This window comes from Aedes aegypti, chromosome 3 (assembly GCF_002204515.2).
Source record: "Aedes aegypti strain LVP_AGWG chromosome 3, AaegL5.0 Primary Assembly, whole genome shotgun sequence".
NCBI classification, from domain to species: Eukaryota; Metazoa; Arthropoda; class Insecta; order Diptera; family Culicidae; genus Aedes; species Aedes aegypti.
Genome location: NC_035109.1, coordinates 303,383,439 through 303,393,644, shown reverse-complemented (window position 1 = coordinate 303,393,644; position 10,206 = coordinate 303,383,439). Strand labels below are relative to the sequence as shown.

The 10,206-nt window shown below is 36.4% G+C and overlaps 1 non-coding gene across 1 annotated transcript; it reads left to right on the top strand.

The window, feature by feature from the left end:
• The first annotated feature begins 327 nt into the window (after nt 1–327).
• Trnas-aga lies at nt 328–400 on the top strand. Its single transcript has one exon. It is a non-coding gene; the product is annotated as a tRNA-Ser (tRNA).
• The last annotated feature ends 9,806 nt before the right edge of the window (nt 401–10,206 follow it).

Sequence of the window (10,206 nt, the reverse complement as noted above, 5' to 3'; positions counted from 1 at the left end):
CTTGTTTTTAATTATGAATCGTGGTTTACGGCTAACCAGCCGAGTGGAAGTTTAACAACTACCGAAAAGCTAAACATTACATATAACGTCGCGACCCATTGGAAGCCCACACAATAGATACCTCAGCCAGTGCAGTTGCTGGCTAGTGTAGTGTGCTATTCCTATACCTAAAAAACAATGCGCTCTCAGGCTAGGCATTGGATATATATAGAAAGCGTTGTGTTTGGATGGGCATCTAATTCTTCCGAAAGAGGTGCACTTTGCGAAAAAGGACCACGTGATTATTGAGCTGAAATCGAATTCAGGTTAACTTCTGCGTTCATGAGTCTTCTCATGGCGTAGTGGTAACGCGCCCCAACTAGAGATCGGGGAGTCGTGAGTTCGATTCTCACTGAGAAGACGTGTATCTTTTTCGCAAATCTTCACATCAATTTGTCCATCTAATCCAATTGCAAATTATATGTAATGTTTAGCTTTTCGGTAGTTGTTAAACTTCCACTCGGCTGGTTAGCCGTAAACCACGATTTATAATTAAAAACAAGTAATAAAAAGCTCCTTAATACGCCGGATAATGTGGTCGAACATGAGCTCGATGGCTTCAAAAAAATCCATTGTCGAAGAGAATTAAAAGTGCAAAGCATAGGATCCGGCTCTCTTTCTTCCGATAATAACAGAAAATGAAAATTATTGCCATTATCACTTTTTCAGAACTTGTAAACTTATATCATCAAACGAACGTGATTTCTAAATGGGTTATAGAATTTCTGTTTCAATGTTATCCCGATATGAAAGTAAACTATAGAAATCGACTGGTGAGCACAATTTTTTGTGCAGTCTTGGGTGCAATGTGACTCTGTTTCAATTTTATATATTGATGATTTTCGTGCTGAACTCATTACTTATGCATGACCTCTTTCTATGAAGTAAGTAATTTATTTGTTGACGAATTCGATTCTCTGAATTTGATGCTCTCCATCACTACACCCACCCAACATTTACATTTCAAATCCAACCAAAACGGAAAGCGAACAACACAATCCAAGTTGAAATACAAAGATTCCGTTTGATTGTGAACCACAGAGCCAATCTATTTATTTTATTCAAATGAACCCAACCATGCTCGGCCACCGACCGTGTCGGCAGGAACGGCAAAGGTAACAAGCTGGGTGCCATCCATATTTTTACTTTATATTCGGACAAATCCTCACCTCATCTCTCCCCTCCATTCACCAAGCGACGCACAGAATTGGATCGAATTCCATTGTGTGGGAGTCTCATCACAGAAAAAGCGCGAGAACTTTGGTCGGCACACCTCAAAAGTCGTATCCAAATAACGAAAAAAAAAACTTTTCACCAAAACTCAATGGAATAACGAACCGCGTGTGGCACAGCAAAGTGTTTATTTTGATTAAAAATGGTTTCCCTGTAGTTTCAGCTCCAGGGTGCAGTTCCAATTTGGGGTTCAAAACATCCGATGGTAATGGATGGAGCTGGACAAAGAATAGATTTTTTGAGAGATAAGAGAAATAGCGGGGCCAGTGCGGTGTGGCTTTTTTTTAACATGAAGTTGTTGACCCTGAGTGAATAAACAATAGGGTTTGTACTTGTTTTTAATTATGAATCGTGGTTTACGGCTTACCAGCCGAGTGGAAGTTTAACAACTACCGAAAAGCTAAACATTACAAATAGTTTGCAATTGGATTAAATGGACAAATTGATGTGAAATTTTGCAAAAAAGTTACACGTCTTCAGGGAGTCGTGAGTTCGATTCTCATTGAGAAGACGTGTAACTTTTTCGCAAAATTTCACATCAATTTGTCCATTTAATCCAATTGCAAACTATATGTAATGTTTAGCTTTTCGGTAGTTGTTAATAGGCTTTGTATTGAACATACAATTCAAGCGTGTGTTAGAATTGGGGCATAAGTCGCATGATCGATTTCCTTTCATCGATCCTCTCTTCTGTGATTAAAGGTGACAAGAAGCATATTTGCCAGCAGTTTCTCGCCTTAGGACGCAAGATTGCATCGCTGCCAAGCGGTCTGAAGTGAAAAAATGCTAACATACTTGCATCTTGTCACCTTTATTCACTGGAGAGAGGATCAATGAAGAGAAATCGATCATGCGACTTACGCTCTTATTCTAGCACACGCTTGAATTGGGTCTCCTATTAGACGTTGTCACCCCCTTTAAGCTCACCGCAATTTTTCAGCTGTCGTCCAATCGGTTTGGGTAAAATTTGTTATCTAAAAAATTCATGCATATTATATCTAAGCTCCAACCGAAATAGTTTCATCCCTTTGAAACAACTGACAAATTGTAGTGTCAAAGTAAGGAAGTGAGTAGCCGCGTTTTACATGAAATCTATTTGTAATTAGAGTTGACTGAATTCAGCTCAATAACAATAGAAATAGGGAAAGTGTAAAAGTTATGGTCATAGTGGTTCTCTATTTCGCCATATGTGACATTTAAGTAAATTTCACATTTTAAAACTTTTTGATTGCTTCAACAGCAAGATAACGAAAACTGACAGCTACTAGACGACGTCATTCCTATCCATCTCGATCAAATGTTTGAAAAAAAAAAGATCTAGTGGTTCGGATGGTATTGCTGTGTGCGTTTAAAATGCAAATATTAAATGCGGGAACACCAAACGCGGTAGGATTTTTCACAAGGAAAGCGAAGTCAAAGATAGATTTTCTTTGCTAGGTTGGCGGTGTATGGATCACGGTTGCTAGGTGTCCTTTGATTAGTTTGTGTTATTGCGTACCATTACATGGTACCATCGGAGTAGCGTCATATGTTTACAACCAAATGCGATGTTTACACCAGTAAGAGCCTGCATTGTTAATTTTTATGCCGTGCCCTCACCAATGTACAAAACGCTCATTAGACCGATGCATCGGTCTCACATGCCCATGTGAGAATTTCTTTGTACTGCTTAAAATCATCAACTATGGTTCACCTAGCAAACTTCAAACAGCTGTATCTAAATGAAATCAAAACCGATTCAAGCTCAATAGGCTTAATTCTAAAATGTAGTCTTAAGCCATTGATTTGGCTTTAATAACATCAATTTCAACACATTAGGTTGCTATTTGTAGCGTAACATGTTTTTCGCAATCCTTCTCTAAAATTTTGCTAAATTTTCAAAACATCGTCCGTTTTATGTTTATTGTTTCGAGAAAATGAGTCACTCACTATGAAGCAGCAAATCATCCATACTTTTTGACGTGCAATAATTTTTCTTGCCCCTCTTTGCCCCTAAAGGTGAAAATTTCATTTTTTGCAATTTCTCATCGTAATAGGCTGTTTTTCATCAAGCCAATCTGTCATGAAACTAGACCTGTGCGCCGCCACGCCACGCCACCGCCGCCGATCCAATTTACGTCATGCCGACGCCGTATGAGTTATAAGCGGCGCGCCATACGCTGACCAACACTACGCCGCCGATGGAGATGGAGTTGATAGAGACATTCCTCCAGGAACTTGAGGAATGTCTCTATCAACTCCATCTTGGAAACTTCCAGCGATTCTTCAGGGATTTATCCTGGAAAACCTACACGAGTTTCTTCTTGAACTCTTTCAGAGTTTCCTGTATGAATTCCTTCAGATGCTACTTCCGAATGTATAATTATTGGTCTTACAGAGGTACCTTCAGTAACCACTCTATACGGATCTCAAAAGATGCCACGATAAAATCAATTGAAATTTCTACAAAACACTACCAAGAAATCTTCATAGGAGTTCCATCATATATTCCTCAAAAAAATCTTTCAATTTTATGCGCTGGAATTATTTGCAAAGAAGGTTTTTCAAAGTTTTCTCTTGTATGCTTGTTTTTGCAAATCCTCCAGTAACCAGATTTGCTAGTATGTCCGAAACATAGTTTTGGGATCTTGAAATCAGAAGACACAGTGTGTTTGTTTGACAAATTGAGACATGAATTTGCGAAAAAATACGTGTTCTAGTGAGACTCGAACTCACGACTCCGTGTACGCTAGACCGGCGCTTTAACCAACTAAGCTACAGAACACCTTATTATGCGGCTGTAGAGCGTAAGAACTCAGCATCCATAAACAATTCGCTCTCACTTGCGATCGGGAGATACAAACGTGAGCGTGGTGGGGGTTTGGCATCTAAGTCCGAAAGAGACATGGATTTGCGAAAAGAGATGTGTTCATAGTTAGTACTCGGATTCAGTTTGGCTTTCTATTCCGCAGAATCATAAGGTGTTCAGTAGCTTAGTTGGTTAAAGCGCCGGTCTAGCGTACACGGAGTCGTGAGTTCGAGTCTCACTAGAACACGTATTTTTTTCGCAAATTCATGTCTCAATTTGTCAAACAAACACACTGTGTCTTCTGATTTCAAGATCCCAAAACTATATCCTCCAGTAATTTATTCATCCATAATTCCACAAATACGTCAAAGATCCCTCTGGCGTTTTTAAGGAATTCATTTGAGATTGTTTTTCCAGTCCTTCTCAGATATTTTTAAATTGTTTTCCAGGAATATGTAGGAATTCAAATTATTTCCTCATTTATTACTTAAGAGTTAGTGCAGCAGTCTACTTTGAAAACGATCGTGTTATAAAGGATAATCAAGGGATTTCTTAAAAAGTAAAAACGAAAATCCTGTACCAATTATTCTATAAACCTAAACTACCCTTCCGGGATTCCTTCACATGTTTCTGCACGAATCCCTTCAATCATTTATCTAATAAATGCTTCAAAAATTCCTTTAGTAATTACTTCGAATGTTGCGATAGGGGTTCATCGAGAAATTATTGCAAAGATTCCTGCAAGAATTCTGCCAGTGTTTTTTTTTTTCTAGAATTCATCAAAGGATACTTACATTTATTCAACGAATTCATGAGTAGGTGAGCGGCCAAGTATTACTTTTGAGATTTATTCAGAACATTCTCGATCGAATCTCTTAGAGTTCCTTCAGAAATTTTAACATGGGTTGCCTCTATCGACTTCTTCCGGATTACCACCAAAATAGTTATTTAGGCAACAAGTTGCAAAATGATGATTTTTTCAGCACGAGTTGTACATTTATCCAACGAGGCTCGCCGAGTTGGATAAATACAACAAGTGCTGAAAAAATCGAGTTTGCAACGAGTTGCCTACAACAATTTTTGCTATTTCGAAAAATACCATTTCAGCTGGATGAACTCTAAAAGCACAAACAAACATTTCAAGAAAACCCACATGGGCACACATCCATGCGTAGTATCAATTCAGTATTTTTCAATCACGTAGGCTGTGATACAGTAGTACCTACCCATGAATGTCACAAGTTTTCACGCTCCCATTGAAATCAGGTAAGACAGCTGAGAGCATGCTGACTACAAATGTTGGACTATTCGATTCCAAATCAGAATCACGTGGTCATTCATGGGGAGAGGGAGCGTCTGGCCAATGATCACGGTCCATACAAATTTGTGAGGCGAGACGAGTCGAATGTGGGACAATTGTCGACTCGCTCCCATTGGATTAACATTAGTCGCCTCACATCACCCGAGGTGAGAAAGACTCGTGTCGACTCACATGTCGCGCAAATAAGCACAAATGGCATGAAGAGACTGGGTTGTTCGGTTGATGCCTACCAAAACAATACTGAAAAGTGCTACTTTTCAGCACCGAAAAGAGTGCTGAAAAGTAGCACTTTTCAGCATTGTTTTTTCAGTAGGAAAAGTAGGCCGTTATGTTGATCAACTTCTCAATGAAAAGTTGATTGATTTGCAACGGAATTGCAAAAATACTTTTTCGACATTTGTCAACGAAAACCCTTAAATGATTGTTCCAGAATTCTCTAACAGAATACTCTAGTAAATTCTTCATGATTCCGCATATTTTAATTTAATAAATTCCTTTGGTAATTTCGACAAGAACATTTTCAAGAAATTTCTTTAGGACCTTTGAAAAAAAAAACTATTAATTCTTTTATGGTGACTATGGATTTTTATATGAGCGCAACTGTATTTTCAATGGAAATTTTTACTGAATTGATAAACTTAATATGTAATTATTGCTAAAAAAAGTCATTCACCAAACATTCCGCTTGTTTTTTTCATAAAAAAAATGTTACAATTTTTAATTGCAAGTAAAAATTATCGCAATTTTTACTAAAAAATGACATTATGCACATTTTTATCGCTTTTTCCGAGCGGATGGATGATAGATTTCTAAACTTGTTATTGACTTAACTACTTTTTTTGAATTGGGAATATTAACAGAAAATAAAAACAACAATGAAATAACATAATAACGTAAATTCTTGGTTGTCGGCTATCTCAGTCTTAATCTGCGAACGTTTTAATTTATTTTGCCCGACGTTTCGGCCATTTGTTGTGGCCTTTTTCAAGGGAAAAATGGTCAATCGTTTTTGTCCTTAAGAATCAATAAGGACAAAAACGATTGACCATTTTTCCCTTGAAAAAGACCACAACAAATAGCCGCAACTTCGGGAAAAAAATTAAAATCAATAACTAGTTCAGATTTTCATTTCCGTTCGAGTTTCGGTTATTTTGCATAGTATGTATAAAACAATCAATATTTATATGCGTTTTTGTTAGTATTGGTATGGACGTTCCTTGTAGTGCTATTATCTCAAGTTTAAATCGAGAAAATGTGTTGTGTTTGTTGGAAAAAAATGGTGTGGTATCATCGCCCACTATAGATATGCCTCTTAATGCTTCTTCAGAATTTTTTTTCAAAATTCTCAAAGCAAATTCACAGATCTCATCACTTTTCACATGCAAAAGCATAATATCGCCATATGATACCGCATGTAAATTTGTACAAAATTGATCATGATGCACTAGTTCATGAATTTCTTCGAATTAATTCTTCCAAAAAAAGTAAAACCTCATCCACGTCTTTCTCTAAAAATTTTCCAACCATCCTTCATTTTTTTTTCAGCGGAAATTCTTTAGATAATACTCCAGTTGTTCTCTTGGGATTTCGCAATGATTTCCGTTAAGCTATGCTCTAAATATTCATCCAAGAACTCCTTGACTAATACTTATAATGGTTGGGTGCAAACACGTCGAATCCCAAAACGTCGAATGCCAAAATGTCAAAAGGACAAAACGTCAAAAAGAAAGAAATTGAAGGAAACGCAAAAAATAAAAAATAAAATGATTCATTATGTGCAAAACGTTATTCAGATCATATTTAATCGAATCTGATGAGAAAAAAGAAGCCTTTTAAACAATGTTTCAAATTCATCGCTTTCGACGTTTTGTTTTTTGACATATTGTTCCTAAATCACTACCAATAATGCTTACAAGATTTTTTCTTGTATTGCTGAAGAGGTTCATCCAAAGTTTTCTCCCGAATATCATCCATGCAAGTCATAACACATTTTTGCGTGTCTCAAGGATCAAATTATGTGTCTCTAGTAGATTTGGGATCGCTGAAAATGATGCCATTTTCAGAAATGTTCCAGCACGTCACAATTTTTAGCTACAGGTCGGAAAAGTTGTTTAAAACGCTGGTTTTATTAATGTTTGCATGAAATTTAAAGTACAATTTATCATACTTTTTTGTAATCTAATCCACCAAACATGCAAAATTGAACTTGAACTTGCATTTCAGACATAATTTGATTGAAATTGCGCGATTAAATTTCCATTAAACCGATTTTTTCATCATGCTTGCAGTCTCCTAACAAAAATCTTCGTTTCTTCTATATGGCAAAATACAACAATTCTTTAAACCATCAAAAAATAACTTTTCCGTATCGAAAGTATTACAAACTTTGATGATAAGTATTGTTATACACATAAAGTTTGAATTCTGTGGCAAATTAAGTCAATATATTACCTTACAAGCTGGCAAACTTGCATGCAAGTTGGCTGAAATAGTCATTTTTTGCATTTTCAACAGTGAATATCTCAAAAACTAGACGTGCTATGAAATTTCTGTAAACGGCAATGGATTCAGCAACCCTAAATTAAGGGAATAGCGGTATTTTAGTGCTGGAGACAAAAACGTGTTCCGCAGTGTTATCAGCACGTATATGATTTGATTTGATTTTCTTTATTATAGAGGCTTTCAGCCTTAGGCGGGTTTACCTCTTAGCACGTATATTGCTACTAGAATTTTGAAAAGATTCTTGATTGTTTTTCAGGATTACTTTGAGGATTTCTTCTAATATTCTTGCTTGAATTTTTCGAAGAGTTCTCCTAAAAATCCATCAAAACATTTCCAAACATTCTTCTTACACAATTTTACTGACAAATCATACAGTTCCTTTCTTGTTCTTCTAGTATTTTTACTGGTTATTCATTATTTTAAGATCCTTCAAATTTTATTCCACATAAGTGAATACGGGGCAACAATTTACATCGCTGTATTATTTGAATTATTAGGATAGTGCATTAACTGTTTCATCGTTTTTATTGTAGTTTATATTTATGCACCCAAATTTCCCAAGCGTTCAACGCAAAAATATTCAGCATGAACTTGGGTGTTGGGTTGTGAGTTCAATTCCCACCGTTTTTTCGTATTTTTTTTTCGACGTTTGAGGGCATAAAGTATGGTTATGCCTGCGGCTACAAAGAAAACTCCATGCTGAAGATATCTGGGTCGATTCCTGATCAGTTCAGGAACTTTTCGTATAATAGAAAATTTACATGCTTCTCTTGGGCATCATCATCATACCAGCCACACGAGACACGAATGTGCAAGTGGCAACTTTGGCAAAGAAAGCTCTTAGTTAACAACTGTAGAAAACCAAGCTAAGAAGTAGGCTATCCTAGGGTCTGTAGGAATGTAACGCAGGAAAAAAGAAGACAATTTTCAATTTTTGATGTTCAATTTTCTCCACGCCGATGTACGCCGCTATCGCCGCCGCCGAAACTTGTGAACGGCGTGACGCCGATGACGCCGCCGCCGCCGGTACAAAAATACCCTCACGCCGCCGCCGATTAAAAATATTTCGGCGCACAGGTTTTCATGAAACATACTTCAGTGCAGGAGAGTAGGCCGTTTCATGACAGATTGGCATGATGTAAAACAGCCTATTACGATGAGAAATTGCAAAACAGTAATTACACAACTGAAATCAGTTGCGTAATGACTATTACACAACGCCTTTTCATTACGAAACTGTTTTGAGTTGTGTAATGAATGATAACATAAAAATTGTGCATCCCAATTTGATTTTTGATACCCTCAAGTGGTCTTCTACCAAACTGCAAAAAATATTATACGTAATTCGTTTCAGAACTCGATTTTTACATCGAAATGTATCATCGATTTGTAAAAATCATCGTTCTGAAAGTTGTTCCGTAAACTACTATTTTCATATTGGCTTTTTTCTGTTTAAAGTATGGACACTTAAACTGTGGCCTTGGAATTTGGACCTTAGCCGTACATCGCTTATAGTCAATTAAGTTAAAAAACGATTTGACATATTGATTACCGCGTATAACTGCACTGTTAAAAATAATGAATATATCACTTCATGTAAACTTCATTTATATGATGCAAACATGAAGTCATGTAAATTTAAGGCTGGTGTCATGTAAAAATGTGTTACATGTCACGTAATCTCACAGGATCATGTTGGATTATATAACATAGGGTAACGTATATTACTTGGACATGCATACAATTTGGACAGGCTAGTCGTTTTATGCTCATTTTCAATGAGATGGTGACGAATATATGTACGGGAAAGCATGTATTGCATTATTAATACACTATGCTACTTAATAATGATGACCATTTTCAAAACAATTACAAATTAGCTTTAAAACTATCAAAATTGTAATTTGTATCAATAGAACATCTGTGAAACCTACGAATGCAAGAGGACGTGCATTTCAAGAACATACATTAAATGCAATAATAGAGCTCAGAATTGGCATTCGTAAAAAGTTCAAAAGTGGCAACATGATAAAATATGTCTAAAATTTAAGCTAAGTTCATCTAAAATCTTAACATGACTATATAAGGCATAAATCAGGTGATGTTCAAAATAGATTATGGTTTTTGTTCTGTTAATATAATTTGGCCATCTGATGAAATACACTGGAATGTCGCATGCATGCATACTTGCAGGCGTTTTCTCGTGGATCTGATGATATTTGCTTGCATTAAACGAAATTATTGATTGTCACTAATATACACATCCAATAAGCGAAAAAATTGCATAAGTCACAAGTAAACTCTCAAAGTTTTATGAAACAAT